The sequence below is a fragment of the Podarcis tiliguerta genome (genome assembly GCF_965153285.1).
Source record: "Podarcis tiliguerta genome assembly, chromosome: 14".
Lineage (NCBI taxonomy): Eukaryota > Metazoa > Chordata > Lepidosauria > Squamata > Lacertidae > Podarcis > Podarcis tiliguerta.
In genome coordinates this window covers 23,670,643-23,689,466 of record NC_139547.1, presented here as the reverse complement: position 1 = coordinate 23,689,466, position 18,824 = coordinate 23,670,643, and the positions used below count along the sequence as shown (strand labels likewise).

At 41.3% G+C, this 18,824-nt stretch overlaps 2 long non-coding RNA genes across 2 annotated transcripts in view; one reads left to right on the top strand and one right to left on the bottom strand.

Annotated features, from left to right (window-relative positions):
- The window catches only part of LOC310663889, a 47,896-nt gene extending 36,674 nt beyond the window's left edge, over positions 1-11,222 (bottom strand). The window contains exon 1 of the long non-coding RNA XR_014504636.1: positions 11,026-11,222. This is a non-coding gene — a long non-coding RNA (uncharacterized lncRNA). The remainder of the gene's footprint in view (positions 1-11,025) is intronic.
- On the top strand, positions 8,912-18,588 carry LOC310663903. The gene is made up of 4 exons (XR_014504653.1): positions 8,912-9,018; positions 9,545-9,665; positions 13,350-13,453; positions 18,411-18,588. It is a non-coding gene; the product is annotated as an uncharacterized lncRNA (long non-coding RNA).
- Positions 18,589-18,824: the final 236 nt, after the last annotated feature.

Sequence of the window (18,824 nt, the reverse complement as noted above, 5' to 3'; positions counted from 1 at the left end):
CCATCCCCTCTAATAGCGATCTTTGGTCGCTGAGTTCCTTCCAGTTTGGAAGCAAAATGCGGCTAACCAGAGCAATGCAGGAACAGCGATTTTCACTGCATTGAAACAGACGGGGATGTAATGTATGCATTATGAATTAACTATCTGGCAAATGTCCCCTTTAAAAGAAACAGGTATGGAGAGCTGACTCAGAGATGTGGCCTGGCAGGATCACTTGGTGACTACTTTATGCAGACTCCCAGGCCTCTTCAGAAATAAAATTTGTTAACCATTCACTCCAGACCCTCCAAGTGTCCCTATTTCTTCAGGGACATTCCTGATTTAGAGAAGCCATTCCGGTCTCTGATTTGATCCTGGAATGTCCCACTTTTTCTTAGGATGTCCCTATTTTCATTGGAGAAATGTTGGAGGGTATGGAGTTATCCAACCCCCGAGCCGTCTGAAGGCAATCCTGTATAGGGAAGTTTTTTTAATGTTTAGTGTTTTATTATGTTTTTATATTTGCTGGAAGCTGGCCAGAGCGGCTGGGGCAACCCAGTAAGATGTGTGGAGTATAAATAGTAAAATTATCATTATGGAATGGGACGTCCTTCTTTTCATCGAAGAAATGTTGGAGGGTATGTTAACTCGGCTTGTAGTAAGTTTCAACATAATCTACTCTAGACTAGGTTAACATGGAGCAACTCTTACAGGGATAAGGTGAAGAATATCTGAGCATGAGCAGGTGCCAGAAAAGGGGAAATTAGAAATTCACTTGCAATCTTATTTTTATTTATGAACATATTACAGTGTTGGTGACTCAGACTCAAGGCTTGAAATACAGGTGGGGATTATGAACAGGCTAGATTTCTATTACAAGTCAGGTAGCTGCAAGTTTTACCAATATTGCTAATTTGATCCACGTTTTTTAATTCTCTGCAGGCCTACATATTCTCCCAGGAACCAAAGTCTGCATAGGTAGTTCTATCCCTGCTCTGACTCCCAGTCTGTGAGGCAGAATAGGCCAGTCACCATCTCTCAGCCTAAAGTCACACAATGAGCTTCAGGAATGGATGAGATTTTGAACCTAGGACTTCCCAGTCCTCTTTCAACACAATATTGGAAAGCATTCCAGGTGTGCTCTAGTGGTGCAAACTTAACACAGAGCAGGTCTTTAATCAACTTACAATCAAGTTTAAAGACTTTTCAGATTTCATTAAGTGCCTGGGTAGAGAGGAAAATCCTAACCTGGTGCCAAAAGGATGTCAGTGTCCACACCAGGTGGACCTCACTGAGAACTAGGAGTGCAAGAAGGCAGCTGTTTCTGTCCATACCTGTATTAATCACATTCAGGGCTGTTTCCATTCCACACTTTCCACCAAATACTACATAATTTGTCTTGCTGCCCACTATTTAACTTGGATCAAGTAAGACCAAAACAAAGTAAAAACAATGTAATATCATTCATTCGCAGATTTAAATACAACAGCAATATGAATACCATATTTGCTTGGTTGATTGCTATTCCTGATCAAAGACAAACAGGCAAACTGTAGCCATTTTAGCTTCCTTTCCTTTTCCATCAGGATTTCCTCCCTATCACGACAGCGCCGTCAGAAGCAGGATGTTGGGGATTGCAGGTGGGGGATAATAATCTTTGAGAAAGCTGTCTGTAATCTTTGAGAAGCCTTGGAGAACAGGTGAGATCCCTGCAGGCTGATGGTGAGCAAATGTTGTCCCCAGCTTCTTAAAGCGGGGAGAAGAAGACACAGGCAATCACCGTCTGGTCAGTTTAGGTCAATATCAGGAAAGGTCGTAGAACACATAATTAAACTAAGTACATGATCACTTAGTAAAGGATGCTCTGATTACTAAGAGCCAGCATGGGTTCCTCAAAAAAAAAAAAAAAAAGTCATGCCAGAGTAATCATAAGATTTTTCCCCCTTTTTTATATATAATGTTACAAGCTTGGTGGCTCAGGGGGATGCTGTGGATGTAACATATCCGGATTTCGGTAAGGCCTTTGATAAAGTGGACTGGGAAGGTGATGGTTTCTCCTCCACTGGAGAGCTTTAAACAGAGGTTAGATGACCATCTGTCAGAAATTCTTCACCTGTGATTTCTGCATGGCAGGGGGTTGGACTAGATGACCCTTGGAATCCCTTGCAACTCTATAATTCAGTGATTCTATCAGAGTGCTGTTGCGCTCAGCTTTTGCTTGTGGACTTCCCACAGGTATCTGGTCGGCCACTGTGAGAACAAGATGTTGAGTGAAATGGACCATTGTTCTGATCCAGCAGGGCTTATGTTCACAGGCCAACAACCCGAAAAGACTCTCTCTGTTGTTGCTATACTATGCTTTGATTAAGTTCTAACTCTTAAACTGTAATTCTTTGATTATTGTGTTTTGTAATGTTAGCTGCTCTAAGGGGTTTCAGAAAAGCAGGCTCATCATCATCATCATTGAAAGCAGAGGCATGATACTGTCATGGCAATGCACTTTTAAGCTGATCTCAGCAGGAGGGATTTCAGCACATGCTTAACCCTTCCACTGACATTAAAGAGTCTTTGAAGTCCTTAAATCTGGCTGGTCCTGCCCTAAGTCTCTCCTGTTGCATTTACAGGTCATTTCCATCATTCCAACAGTAGGAAAGTGAAGCCCCCCTTTTTTTGTTTTAAAGAGTTTATAAATTATGGAAAACAAGTTGACAGCTTGTCCTTATAAATATGAAGATTGCCTTCCATACCCTCATGAATCTGAAAAGTCACTGCTTTTTTTAAAAAAGCGCAAAACTACTGATTCAGCAAACTGAATGAAACTAAGCATTCCCTGGGTAAGTTTTGCTGACCAGGGAATACTCCAGCAATTTAATTTTTTCTTTTTCTTTTTTGGTGGTCCAACATTTGCTGTGCTTTTTCCCCCTCTTCCAAATATTATTATGTTTACAGAAAGAGTCCTCATTTCCCGCAGAAAGGTCCCATTATTGACAATATGAATATAACAGTGAAATATACTCCAATACCTGAATATGCTTAGAGAATCCAGTTACAGTCCCTGTGGAATGTTCCTTATTTGTTGCTAGCAAGGAAAGCTCTGGGGTGCTCCACATTTTCTGCTTATGCTTCCGACCTTACCATGATAGAGAAAATGCACAGAAATTTCATCTGATGCCACCATCACTCCACAATTCAACACATGGGAGATATAGCTCCTAAGGGCTCATTCCATGGTAGGAACAGAGGAAGCTGTCTTAGACAAAGTCAACCCATCTAGCTCAGCACTGACAACCCCAGATGGCAGCAGTTCTCCGGGGGCTCAGACAGGAATCTTGCCCAGTTCTACTTGGGGATTAAACTTTGGGCCTTCTGCATGCAGAGCAGGTGCTCAACCACAAAGCAAGGAAGCTTCTTCCCATCAAGGAACATAAGAAGAGCATGCTGGGTCAAACCAATGACCCATCTAGTCCAGCATCATGTTCTCACAGTGGCTGACCAGATGTCAGTGAGAAGGCTGTAAAGCAAGATCTGAACATAAGAGCATTCTCCCTGCTCTACAGTTGCTAGCAACTGGCATTCAGAAGCACACTGCTCTGACTGTGGAGGCAGAACATAGCCTCCATTGTAGCTAGCAGCAATTTACAGACTTGTTCTCTATGAATTTGTCTAATCTTTTCTTATAGCCTTTTAAATTTGGGGGCCATCACTGCCTCCTGCAGGAGTGCTCCACAGAATGACTATGTAGTGCATGAAGAAGTTCATTTTTATATGTCCTGAATCTTTAACGTTCTGCTTTATTGGACGTCCATGAGATCTAGTGTTGTGAGAGAGGGAGAAAAGCTTTTCTCAATCCACTTTCTCCATGCCATGCATAAATTTGGATGATCATGCCTCCTCTTACTTGCCTTTTCCTTAAACTACAAAGTCCCCAAAATGCTGCAACTGTTTCTCTTAGGGGAATCGCTCCATCCCTTTGATCAAGGCTTTGACCACCATTTCATCTCCCCATTCCTTCTCAGAAGTCCTCCATTGTTTTCACTCATTATACAGTGGATGTAGAACATATCCATCAGGTTTAGTGGCCACTGATAAGCCACATCCTCCATGAATTTACCGAATCCTTTAACTTCAAAAGATGTTTAATTTGGGGAATTTGAAGTGCCAGTTCCCTGTTGCTGAGATTCCAGAGATGAGTGTCAGTTTGCCTCCAAAGGTAGAATGGAAATGGTAGGGTGGCAGGAGGCAACAATAGATAGTGGAAGTGGATAAGCGTTCTTCTGCCCCTCTCAGTTTGCTTTTGAGACCCAATGCCTCATGGTAGGGCTGGCCTTGATTGTCATTTCATTTTCCTCTCCCAATTCTCCTCCTCCAAAAGCCCCCTGTATTCGTTCTGATTGCAGAATCTTCAATATTCTGGTTGCAGAAATTATACTTTTGGGTGGATCCCACCATGTGCAGTTCTCATATATAGTGGGAGTGAATGAAAGAACAAGGTGTTTGGGAAGTGTTTTCTCCCAAACATAGACACCCCATCCTACTCTTGGGTATTTAATCACCCACCACTTTCAATTAAGTGCTTCCCACTGAAAGAGGATGGGAAAGACTGTGAAGGAAATTGATTTCCTCCTAGCTAATGCATCTTTCCCAGTCTCTGGCCCACCCTTATAAGCTCCCCATTCCTTTCAGAAGGACACAGATTAGAAAGTCACTTGGTCAAGGGGCAGCAGAGGGCACTCCAGGCCAGAGCAGGTTAAGTTGTGGTCACTTTATCTCTTGTTGTTGACGCAAAGGCCCGAGGCCACGGCCTGAGGTTTTCCGGCAAAAAAAAAAAAAAGTGTTTACAAGCAGGTCAAGGACTTGTTAGCAGATAACCATTAGCAAAACAACTTTGCTATTGACAAAAGCAGCAAAGAAAGGTATGTTTGCAGATGCAATCCTTCCTTTCTAGGACAATAAGGTTAAATCAAAATGGCATTTCTGAGGGTCTGCTTACAAGAGCTTCCTTTCCCCTGCTCCCCTTGAGCTTTTAAGAAGTTGTCCTGCCCTCTCTCTCTGTCTCAAAAAAAGAGCAAGCTTTTTTTGTGCACTAAACTTTTTAGAAACTTAGAACTAAATCAATTCTGGGATTTACTGCTGGTCAGACAGTAGCCAGGGCTTGTTAATGTCTCTTAGCTTTAGACTCTGCTTTCTAATTAGAAAGATGCCCCCCTCCTTCCTTTCCCAACCCATAGCTCATGAAAACGTTTGGCTCTGAGTGAACCTCACCTGGTGTTAGCTTTCATGATTGCCTTCTGAGCACGCCTCCCCCCCCCGCCCAGCCCAAAATCCAGAGCAGGTTCATCAAAAGGTTCCCTGAAAAGTTCAGGAGTCGTTCAAGCAAGCCCGAGCCAATTTATGGTTTTGTACACCAGCAGCTGGGATTCAAAACCAGGGCAAGCTCACCAGACCAAATGAGGCTTTGCCTTCAAATGACACATCTGTTCAAAAGCCAACTAGCCTGGAATTTGCAAAAATGTACTGGGTTTTACACAGGCTTTTTTCCTAGCAAAGGAATTGTTTTGATCTGCCCATCTATCCATCGATCTATTCATCTGTCTCATTCCTTCTAACTAGGACAGGCCAACCCAATTTCACACTCCTGAATGCAAATCCCAGTCAGACTGTGCACTCCTCTGAATTTTTCAATGTACTATTCATGTGCAAAAAATGCACACAAAATGTATACTTTCTGTGAACAACAAACACAACAGGCGTACTTTGCTGGCAAATACATTGAAAAACATTGAAAAAGTATGCAATACATATGCATTTATATATGTATGTATGTATGTATGTGTGCGTTTATGTATGTATATATGTATGAGTGCAAGGAGATTGAGCAATCTATGACAGAGTGCCAGCAAGACTGAAATGGGATGAAATTAACAGCTTTGCCTATCTTTACTGCTAATATTCCATGCAGAGACTTTTCTCACCCCAAAAACTATTGCTAAGCATCCCCCCTCTATTTTAAATGAAGGAAAGGCTCTGTTTTGCTTATAAATTAACTACTAGCAGTCTTGTAAACAATGCTGATAAGGAATTCGGGGGGGGGGAGCAGTGCAGTTTAGAAAGGTACAATCTGCCATCTTGATTCAAAATGGTGTCCACTGGTAGCCAAACACAGAGGAAAACCTATTCCGTGATCTCAGGAACCATTACACACACACACACACACAAAATAGTTGTGATATTGTAAGAGGTGTCTAAATGCATGCAGATTTGAATAATTCAGTCCACCATTTTGAATCAGATTGTATCCAAACCCTGCTCCTTGATCACAGGAACCAGCATACAAAATTTGATTAACATTGGTGCAGGCTTGATAGGCTCAGTTTGCCATCCTAATTCAAAATAGTGCCCAAGGGTATCCAATACCTCCTACCCGATCCCAGGAAACATCACATCAAATTGGGTTAAGACATCTTCAAAGGTCTCCAGATGCATAGAAGAGACAAACAGCTTCCTAAAAGATCTAGTAGAACTGTGAAATTGCAGATTTGGAAGTGACCCCAAAGGTCATTTATTCCACCCCTTGCAATCAGAAATCACAGCTAAATAAACCCCAACAGATGGCCATCCAAGTTCTGCTTAAAAGCCTCCAATGAAGGAAAATCCACTACATCCCAAGGTAGTCTATCCCACTGTCAAACAGCTCTTGCCATCAGAAAATTCTTCCTAATATTTAGTCATAATATCCTTTTTTATAATTTGAATCCATTGTTTGGGTCCTCCCCTTTGGAGAAACACAAAATGAGCTTGCTCCATCCTTCATATGACAAGCCCTCCAGAAATTTGAAGGTGGCTATCATATCACTTCTTAGTCTTCTCTTCTCCAGGATACACATACCCAACTCTTACAACCATTCCACATAAGGCTTGGTTTCCAGACCTTCAATCATATTGGTTGTCCTCCTCTGCATATGTTCCAGCTTGTCAATATCCTTCTTAAATTGTGTCCAGTTCTGGACATTATACTTCTCTTGATGCAGTCTGGAATTGCGTTAGTTAGTTTGTTATTCAGTTTTTTGCTGTTGCTTAACACTGTCAACTCATGGTGGTTGTTGTTTTTTGAATATTTTATTAGTTGAATATAAGAACAACTTATAATCAAATACAACCAATCAAATTCAGTTTTCCTCTAGCTGCTCCCCCAGCCCCAACTACATCCAGGTAATTACATTAGTAATATAATCAAATCAAAAATTATTTCTACAGTTGCTGGTTTTAAAAAAAAAAATCATTCCACATGCTCCCATGTGTCTTAGGTGGTTTAAATGCATGTTCTTTCTCTGATGCGTATGTATCAACTCATGTTAAGCTTGTGGTCTACTAAGACCTCTAGATCCTTTTCACACGTACTGCTGTCAAACCAGGTGTTCCCCATCCTACATTTGTTCATCTGATTAGTCCTGCCTAAGTACAGAACCTTACATTTGTCCTTCGTGGAATTCATTCTGTTAGTTGCTAGATGGAATGGAATGAAATGAAATAGTCCTTCTCCACCAATTTGGAATGCAAGAAGGTGACTTTGCTAATAACGCTGGGGAAAAAATATTGTTATCCTACCAATATATTACGAAGAGTTCAAAATATACTTTGCCAACAGCAGTGTTTGGAATTGCACATTGTGGGTTGTATGGTGCCTTACTGCTCATGTGTCAGTATTTACCCACATTTTTCTGTTACTGCTGGAATATCTAACACTATCGCAAATCCAATACCCATCCATCTTTTCCTCCTAATTCTTCCCTCTTCCCCCAGTGTATGGACCTATAAAAACAGAGTTGTGCTCAATAAGCTCTTCCTATTAAAGATGACAGGTTTTTTTGCTTTTTTTAAACACACTTGATTTTTTTTTGTAAAAAAAAAAATGACTGTGATTCCGCGAGAAGTGGAAGAAGTTCCTCCAAGTTCCTTTCCAAGCTGTTAAAGATTAGCTTGATGTAGATAAGCCTATTCCCCAAACTCATTATCTGTCTTCAAAATGCACCTTAAGGACTACTTAATAAAGTCAAGGTTATGTGAAGAGTATTTCAGTGAAAACCAGTGAATGACTGTTAATAAATCTGCATTACAGATTGGAGATTTTGTCTCTGTCTTTCATCCCAGCGATAGATGATCCCTCTGTTCTCTCCCTCCCTCCCTTTCTTTCCTTCTTTTTTCCCCCTTCTTCAATAAACACGTGTTGCTACTTTGCTAAGGTCACCAGTTTGAATCAGAGGCAGCTGCAGGAAAATAGGAAGAGCATTTTCCAGCATGTTTACAATTACCGTGTTCAACGCATTGCAAAAATATTTCCACCACTCCCTGGAAGAAGACTACAGAGGGTGGTGAGGTTGGCCATTTGCTGTGGCCTCAAGTCCAATAAGGGCAGCATAGCCCTACCAGCACCATCATTTATTCTTTTGCTCAAAAATTTCAAGAATATTTAATGGTAAGGAAACAGAATCTTCCCTTTGGCTATACATATACTCTCTTTCCAATTGGGAAAGGTCAACAAGGCTGCATTCACACAGCAGTTTATTCCGTTTCTCTGATCTTTCCCAAACTGTTAATTTACACATTATATTTGAGCTTTCAGAATCCACTTCCAAAATTCTAGTGGAACGTTGGCACTTATTTCCATGTTAATTGTTTCGGGGGGTGGTCTGTTTGGAACCCCAGGAAATCACCCAAGTAAAGTCATGAAATTTGGGTAGTATACCAGGTACAGTTTTCATGGGGGAATGGTAGAGGAACAGAAGCATGCATGTGCAGAAATGGGACAGAGCAGCAGCATTGTTTAATGATGTTTGCTGTGTCACTTTTTCAGTCTGAGGGCCACATGCCAATGGTGGGTGGGGCCAGAGGAGAAAGAGGGCAATTTTACTGTTGCATTGTAGGCTAGTTTCTACACTCACTCACACACACACAGGCGCCTCTCTATCTGCCAACCAGACAAGCAAGAGCCACTATCAAGCAAGGGTTCAAGGACACACACCAAAGACAGGCAAAAATAGGGTGAGTATTTCTGAGAGCCATATAGAGAGTCTTTCAGGGCCAGATTCAGCTCCTGGGTTTGAGATTCCCCCTGTACGCTTTATAGGATAAAACCAGAACCTTGAATTAAGTATATTTCCTTTCCCTGAGATCCTGGTGAGCTGTGCAGTTAAGAAACCGAGGTTAAGGCAAAGAAGAACAGAACAGATAGAATAAAGGACGGTGTGATATGAAAGTCCAGGCATCATTGCACGAAATGGCATTCCCATACACTTGTCAGGGCTCAGAAGTTTTATTACCAAGGAATTTCACTTCTGCCTCTTATTCTTAACACACTGCCCAGCGCTGGGCCTGAGAGGATTTGCTGATCTAATATAGATAGCGATTTTGTAGGTTTGTTGAGATTTATATAGACAGCACCTTGGGATCAGGAATTACATTTTAAAATGTAATAAAATGCTCCTTGGCATTTTTTTTTCTAAAAAAAAACTTACAAATACCCGTACTCAAAAAAGTAAACATCAAATAATCTCTGATATCTTTCAAGAAAATGTTGACATAGCTCAAGGAGCTTCATCCAGATCCCCGAGTCGTTTGCTAGAGTCAACTTAATAAACTCATTTTCTTCATCCTGCCATGAAGTTTCCTATCCCTAGGAAGATGGAAAGGTAAACCAAAGATTGTTTTCTTTTATACATGTATTTATTTATGTGTAGATCGATAGACAGGTAGATTATTTTTTTACATGTACTGTATGTATATATGTATGTATGTGTGTTTGTACAGTATGTATGTATGTATGTATGTATGTTTGTACTGTATGTATATATATATTTCTTCCACACAATTCACCAAATCCTCAGCCATGGTAGGGGCTACTCCACTACAGCAAATGGGCACTTTGCCTGCAAATGTGGTGTGCAAATTTCGGGGAAGGACTGTAGCTCAGTGATAGAACATCTGCTTTACGTGCAGAAGGTCTCAGGTTCATTCCCCAGGTAGACCCCTGACTGAAACTCTGAAGAATAGCTGTTAGTGAGGGTCAACAATACTGAACATATATGGATCAATGATCTGGCTCTTAGGCAGCTTTCCGTGTTCCTATGGATTATTATTATCCTCCTTATCATTACTAATATAGTGTACCTCTTCAGAATGGGTCATCTCCTTGTCCTCCACCATCTTCTGCAACTCTAGAACTGGTGGAGGACAACTGTCTTAGACTACATCTCCCAGTAGCCCCCAAATTCCTTCAGAACTCTTCAGATGACTTGCCTGAGAGCCAAAGTACATGAGGTGAAGGAGGAGGCTCCTGATTTTGCTTTTCAGTAAAAGACACCTTTAGGGGTGGGGAGAGACTGCAAAATCTGAGCTTGCTTCAAGCTGGGGTGAAGAATTGTGAACTGGAAAAGTTCACATCCTGAACTCACCCAATGTCTCCATCACTAGTCAACATCTACTTTGCCTTGAACTTTTTCCTTTAGGCAAAATTCAAGGCCAACTCTAGTACAAGAGAATTCCACGTTTTGACCTATGAGTGGAAAAAGTGATTGTTGTCTTCCAGCCATAAGCCCTGGAAACCTAGAAGTAATAACAGCAACTGTTGCTTTCATAAGATGAATGGATAAATAGGTGGATTGTTAGACTACTACTACTACTACTATTATTATTATTATTATTATTATTATTATTATTATTATTATATTTCTTACCTCTCATTCCCTGAAAGGTACCAGGGTGGATAACAGCAATGTAAAAATACAACATTAAAGTAAAAACTACTTAAATAAGATGCCAGACATAGCACTGTGGGGAAGGAATGCCCTCTCCCAGGCCATTATACCCCAAACTTTTGAGGGTGGTGGAACTACAAGGAAGGTTTCCTAAACATAGCTATGGCTGTATAATCTATATACCACCCCTCATTAAAAAAAAATCACAGGATTTTAAATTTTAATTAATTTACCTTTTTTGTTGGCCTTATCACAATTCTATTTGTTCTGCTCTGACCTTCATCAGATGTCTCACCTGAGCAGGACTCTCCAAATCCGATTCAGTGTAACTCTAAGCACAGTCTTCTCATTTTGTCTTCTCCAACAAACTTGCCAGAGCAACATTGGTTTTCTTGCTCCTGCCTGTCATGAAAGCATTGAATCCAGCAAGCCAGGGGGAGCGAGGAAGCATTATAGAGAGCCCTCTTTGCATAGCAACTTTGCACACTACCCAGGTCCAGGTGACAGCAGATAGGTTCCACTCATCAATAGTATATGAACAGCTAATTAATCATTAACCAAGGCTTTAATAAATGGTTACTCACTTGTTTGCCAATGTGGAACAAAGAACCAGTTGCGTGTGGGATGATCACATGACATTCTACAAAGGCAGCTTCAGATGAAGACGATGCTGATGATGTGCAGGCTACTTTTCAGTAGGGAAGTTCATCATTCTATGTGGCCCCTGAATAATGAGGGTGATTTGGGGAAGACTCCCATATTCTCAAGTCAGATCATGCCATTCAAAAAGTGTCTAGACCAGAAAATCTTAAAAGCAGTTATTTTGCCTCTGATTTTCCAAAAAGCTAAAAACACAACAAGGGATGAGTGTCAATTTTTTTGTTAGCATCTCATTTTTCCAGCCTTAAGTTCAGTTCTTCATATTTCAATGACAAAAATTTTTTAAGTCTCTCTGTAAATTCATCTGCATTTTAGTGTGAATTTTACCTAACATGCACATTTTTGCAAAGCAATCCCCCCTTTTGTATGTTATTTTCACTAACATATGCATTTTTATGGGCACTTTACCATCATATAGGCATACATATAGACACTTTACCATAGTATAGGAATACTATTACCTGGCTGGAAAATTATTACCTGGCATTGCAAAATTCAGAGAAATGCAAACGTCAACAGATGACTTTTTTGTTCTTGTTGTTCTCCTAGTGTTTCAGAAAGTGTGGGTTGGGCAGGTTCTCTTTTAAATATGAACTGAATCAAATATCTCCCCCATCCCTACACACAACTTTCCCACCCTTTCTCTTTTCATACCTTGAGAAATGAAAGCCATATTGACTCAAGAAACACCCAGAGCTTGAGAGGCGAAGGGTGCAGATGAGAGGGAGGTGATGGACAAACAGAGGAGGGGATATTTTGCTTTGGCTAACAAGTCTAGCTTTTAATCACAATAAATTATTTCCCCGGTGCACTCCCATCATAGTCATTTGTGGATGGAATGAACAAAGTAGTTCCTTCATGGGAGTTGCAATTCTTCTCCAAGTTTTGGCTGAGAAAGCAAGGCATAAGTGGTGGTAAACAAAGCAAAATGGGAGGAAAATTATTGTTGTTGTCTTACCCACCCTTCACCATAAGGTCTCGAGCCGGATTGCAACAATTTAAAAATAGCAGATAGCCATTGCACTACAGAAGGCACAGTTTATTGTGTGGCCAGCAACCTGCTTATGCATTCTCTTGCACAACAACTGCCTGCTGGTGGAAAACTTTTTGCCAGCAGAAGAGGAATGCTGAAAGTAATTTAGGATAGCCTTGAGGACTAGACACTTGCTGGATATCCAGCATGCCCTCTGTTCTGCACCAATTCCCAGACACCGCCCATAAACTCACATCACGGCCTCTGGCTATATACTGTCCTGATATACTTTGCTTCATAGTTTTGCAAAATAATAAAAAAGGTTAGTGGAAATGAAACTAGAGCTCTCCTGCTCAAGAGCCAATTTGCCAGGACGGCCTGGGAATCCCCTTGGAAAGGCGGGGGGGTTGAAAGATTTTATGCTTGCTCACTCCAATTCCACTGACTTAAAGGATTAAAGGGTTGAAGAAAAGAAGAAGCAGGAAACTGAAGTTGACATGAATGCCGCACAACTGTTGAAGTGTATACTCTCCTCCCTCTAGCTTTCCCCTTTTCTTTCCCAGTTAATGAATAACTCTGGATGTTGTAACTTATCTTGCTTGTACTTGGGGGGAAATGCACTTGGGCAGTATCCCTTAATTGGTGTCTTAAGCATGTCAGACATATCTGTCTTATCACAAAGCTTGTAAAAAAAAAAATGAAGAGCAGGGCTCCCCCAGATGTAGGGGTGGACTGCTTTGACTTGAGATTAAATACTTTGTAGAGATCAGGCCATGCTCTCTCTCTCTGACACACACACACACACACAAACACACTCTTTCCATTTATTCTGGGAAAGTTTGCCCTACCAAGCAATGCAGAAAAACAAATCACTTTTCTTCCAAACAGAAAAAGGAATGGATGCTAATTCTTCTACTGAGCTTGAGTTCTAAGTGCAGCCTAGAAAACCCTCTTGGCATTGGCCAGCTGACAGCTGTTTTTCTTAGGGCCTGCCAGAAGGGGTCGCTGCGGTGCACAGATTTCAAAGCTAGATACGTGAAGGGGAAGAGGAAGATGCTTTGGAAACAGAACTAAAGGAGAGAGATATTTGGTAAGCTTCCCACCTCCCCTTCTTTAGAAATGTGATGTTTGGCTAAAGTCTAAGCGGAAGTCCTTCCATTGTTGCCACAGCCTTTTTGTGAGTCTAATCCCTCACGCAGGACATTCGATCCTCAAGCCCATGCTATTACCCCACAGTGTATTATGGATGGCAAGCTAGCTCGGGGATTAGAAACACATAAAATGCTCAGAAAAACATTTGTTGAGATTTCCCATGCACACTGATGCAGATGGACAGTTGGATTCCACTGCTGGAATTCAAAGCCGTCCATTGCCACAGTGTGCAGCGATGACTGCGGGGAACAGAGGTGTTTGCAAAAGTAACATTTTCACAATTAGTAATGGCCTCTTCCATTAATTAACTCTTTCAAGGGTGTGCATCAAACTAAGTTATACTCAGAGTAGACCCACTCAAATCAATACACTTCAATTCGTTGTGTCCATTAATTTCGATGGGTTTACTCTGGGTAGGTCTAGCAGATATAACCCACTGGATCCCCTTCAGGTGGGTAAAGCTGCTTCTACACATTGCTCCTGGGGGCTTGCAAACAGGCAAAGGATATACTTTATTCAAGAGCTTATTGAAGTAAATGAGCAAAGAACCGGGGTTTGAGAGTTGAAATCAAACCCCAGTTCTTTGCTCACACATTTCTCTCCTGCCTCCATCCCTAAAGGTACTGTACGGTTTCTTCAGAGCCCTCTCTTGCCTCAGACTTCTGTCATCTCTGCCTTTCCCCTCAAATTTCTTATATATCCCTTTTGCATCTCAGTTCATTGTCTACACAGTACCCTTCCTTCTGCTCCCAAGTTTCTGGACTCCTTGTCCTTCAAATCCCCTACTTCCTGAGAACTTCTCCTGTCCTTGGCCTGCTCCACAAATCTACTCCTGTTCCTGTGGCCTCTGTGATTTTGTTAAATCCCAGCCAAACCAACAAGTTTTCCTTCCTATGATAATCCTGTACTGTAAACATTCCAGAAAACTTACTGTCTTTCCTGTGGAGCTGGAAAGCTTGTGAACTCTTATGCCACTCCACCAGATCAGCCAATCTGAGGATTCATTGCCACAATAGTGCAGATTTCCTGTTGAGGGCATTGCTGTTTAGGCATGGGGCTTGTCCATTCCTGTAGGTCTTTGTCATGCTTCTTTAGGATCTTGCTTCCTTGTTTGTTCTAGCAGTAATCAAAAGAGGAATCACCCTTTCCTCCACTCAAGTGACCCGTGTTTCTCACTGATGAAAATGCTTCTATTCACTTGCCTTAGAACAACTTATAATACACATTTTACAGATCAGGAACTGAATTTGGGGGGTGTTGTCCTGATGCTGAGCTAAGATGTGAAGCCAAATATTTGGGGCAGATCCACACCATCCATTTAAGGCCCACCCAAAGCACATTTAAAGCATATTACTATCTCCAAAGAATCCTAGGAACTGTAGATTGTTAAAGGTACTGTGAATTGCTGTTCTGTGAGGGGGGAACTACAGTTCCCAGAATTCTTTGGAGAAGTCATGTGCTTTAAATATGTGTCGGATGGGCTTTCAGTGTATGGGGTGGATCTGCGCATGGTCGCCAGCCACACATATGATCCTTAGGTACCATTTTCTCTTGTTTTTATTTCTATGTATAACTACATATACACAAACTCTGCTTGTTTTAGAGCTCAGCCTCCCCTAAATAAAGAAAAAAAATTTCTGAGAAACCTTTTGAGATCTCTCATTTACCCCATTCCAAATGAAAGGCCACATTGCAGAGTTTTCTCAGAATATATCACACAATTTTTGTAATGGACTCCATCTCCCCCCTGCCACATATGTGCACGATGTCCTCCGAAAAAAGCTAAATCTTAGAGATTGCAGATGATGCACAATTGTTGTCAGGCATTAGTAGCAAAAAAGGAAAACCCGGCAGGGGGTAGGAACTGCGTTCTTGCCACAGTTGAAGAAACTATTGGAGAAACTTCTTGAGAATTTATCCTGTCCCTGGAGAAATTTGATGAAATGCTCCCCCTGCTCACCATTTCTCTGCCTTCAAATAGGATGGAGAGTTTTCATCGGGCCATTTGCACACAGCTCCTGTTTATTTGCACACATTATGAATCACTTTTTCGAATGAGCCTTAATCTTCTCCATTAGTTCCATCAAGGAAAAGCATCATCCTTCTCAAAAGAGGCATTACACAAAAACGAGAAGCCTGTCAGCCCGACAATAAGCACATTTATTCAAAAGTCGGTCCCTCTCCTTTCAATGGACTTTTCTGGTAAAATGTGCTTAGGTTGGCAGTCTATCCTTGCAATTCACTTTGCGCAGCATGGAATTTGACTCCAACCATTTGTGCAGAAAAGGCAATGAGGCAGGACTAATCTTACCAACTAAGATAGTTACCGTCCCGTAAAAACTAAGATCTCAAAGAGGGAGATAAGTTGGCTCTCCAATTAATATGGCCACCAAGGGTGTTTCATTGAGAAGTAATTTTTTTAAAAAACTTCCTTACATTTGGTAGATCATTTAGTACATTCAGAACAAGCTTCAGATTCCCAGTCAGAAGCCACCTCAAAGCCTTCATAGAGATGGATTTGTGTCATAATTATACCATAGCTTTGAAAGAACTATACCATATTGAAGAGAAGATGACTAAGATTCAATATTGGACAGACATGAATGAATGATTTCATGGAAACTACTGAACAGAGTCAACATTTAGAAATCAACATGCCAGAAAATATTTAATCCCATGGTGTTTAATAAATATGTGATAATCAGGCAGGGAAATTGACTTCATTGAACCCCACCCATCATAATATTTCCCTCTAAACCATGATGGGAAACAGTGCAGAGTAGCTTTTGTCTCACTACATCAGGAACATAGGAAGCTGCCTTATATTGAGTTAGACCATTGGCCAATCTAGCTCAGTACAGTGGTACCTCGGGTTACATACGCTTCAGGTTACAGACTCCCCTAACCCAGAAATTGTACCTCAGGTTAAGAACTTTGCCTCAGGATGAGAACAGAAATTGGGGTCCTGCGATGCGGAGGCAGCAGGAGGCCCCATTAGCTAAAGTGGTCTTCAGGTTAAGAACAGTTTCAGGTTAAGAACGGACGTCCAGAACGAATTAAATACTTAACCCGAGGTACCACTGTATTGCCTAGGTCAGGGGTTAGCAAACTTTTTCAGCAGGGAGCTGGCCTACTGTCCCTCAGACCTTGTGTGGGGCCAGACTATATTTTTGGGGGGAAATGAACAAATTCCTATGCCCCACAAAAAATCCAGAGATGCATTTTAAATAAAAGGACACATTCTACTCATGTAAAAACACAGTGATTCCCGGACCATCCACGGGCCAGATTTAGAAGGCGATTGGGCTAGATCCAGCCCCCAGGCCTTCGTTTGCCTACCCATGGCCTAGGTTGACTGGCAGTGGCTCTCCTGAATTTCAGACAGGGTTCTCTCGCAACCCCACCCGGAGATGCCGGGGACCGAACCAGGGGAAAAGTTATAGCTGGTGTTATATTTCCCATTACAGAGCCCGGTAGAACACAGAGCATCGTTTTATTCAGAGCAGTCGAGGAGCTGAATCACAAACTGAAGCAGAGAATGCACAGAGCGGCTCACAAACAGACCAGAATATTCATACACAGAGAGATTCATGGTGAATCTTGGGGTCTGTGCACACTCCTCATATAAACAGCTCTTGGACATTTGTCATTTGGGGCAGGCAGGAGATTTTGGGTGCCCTCCTAATATTTTTTCTGCAGAAGTAGGATGTTTCATTCGGGAAAATACTCTTCTGTTCTCCCTGAATATAGACTGATATCCAATGTATGTATTTTTTTTATAATATAAATAATATCATGCTCAGCATACCGCACTTGCTGACCATCGTACAATTTTTTTACAATCAGGAGAAAGGCTGTTTGTGCATTTTTATTGATATCCAAAATTGTGCCAAGCATCATGGTATTGCTAGAATGAAGACCCTTTCTCCCTTTCCTCCCCCACTCTGTGTGTGTGTGTGTGTGTGTGTGTGTGTGTGTGTGTGTGAAGGCTTCCTTTAATAGCTCTGAATTGTGGGCAAAGCATAAATATGGCTTTTCTGTGGCTAGGACTATCACCCATCTTATTTATGACTGACCTGGTTGGGTACCGGTGACCTTGGGGAGTTTAATTGAGGCTGGGATTATATGACACAGCTTGAAGCCACCTGAATTTAAAGGGTGCGACACATATGCTCTCATTTCGATTCTCCTGTGTGAATGGCACCACTGTTCTTATCTCTTGGAATAATGTCTAAATATGTAAGCCATATGACAGTAAAATGGCCTCCCAGTGCCACTGGAATCCTGCTGCCTTCCCCAGCAATTTCCCCCCTTCTTATATCATTTTTTTACAGCCAACTCTTAACTTTTTTATGAATGTGATTTTGGCAAAGAATTGAGCTTGTAAAATATAGGTGGGGGGGAGGAGGGGGGAGATACATGGACACAATGTACTTAGCTCTCTGTATTGAGATTGTATTTAACATCCCTTTAATTAAATTGTTAACATGCCTGATGAATGTCCCTTCCTTTCACCCTGCCCATTTCACTGAAAAGTAATAAATTCTTAAAGTCACTTAAAGCAACTGAATATTTTTTTTTGTTGGGGGGTGAGATTGAGAAAGCAGGGAAGGTTCATAAGAAAAAAGGGTAGAATAAAGCGGAATGGCTGAGATCTCAGCTAGCCAGTGTGATATTTTCTCACTGGTGGCTGTCCCAAGATAGATATAAACAGCTCTACTTAAGCTTGCCTGAATTTGCAGGATAAAAAGAGAACACCATTGCTGTTGTTTTATGACACAGACAATTGCCACTAGACACTGAACAGATGATCTTCAACTTATATCATTTACATTCTCAGTTGATCTTCTTCTAACCAGAGTCCTCAGTGGGCTTATATATTTTTTCTCTTGCAGCCAAAACCAGCACCAGAAATCAATGGAGTCAAGGAACTGCAAGGCCCATAACCGTTAAGAGCCTTAACTACCGAAGCTGATCATCACCATAAGGGATAGGGGAGATATTTTGTGCAGTTCACATATTAATGCAGACTTATTTAATTCACACTCCCCTCACAAAAAAAGTGAATTAAAATGCTATGAAATTTGCACTTCTCTAGAATTTGCAATGCAGTTCCGCAACCATTTTTCTTTTCTTTTCTGAAATATGTATATTAGGAGAAAGTCTGGGTAAAAATGCATGTATTAGTGAAAATAGCAGGTTTTATTTTTAACAAAAATGCAAATTGATGTCAAAATATGGCCAACTGAATTTAAGATAGGAAAAAGGGAGAAATTTAGAAAAAACGAAAGTGCCAGATTTATCCATCC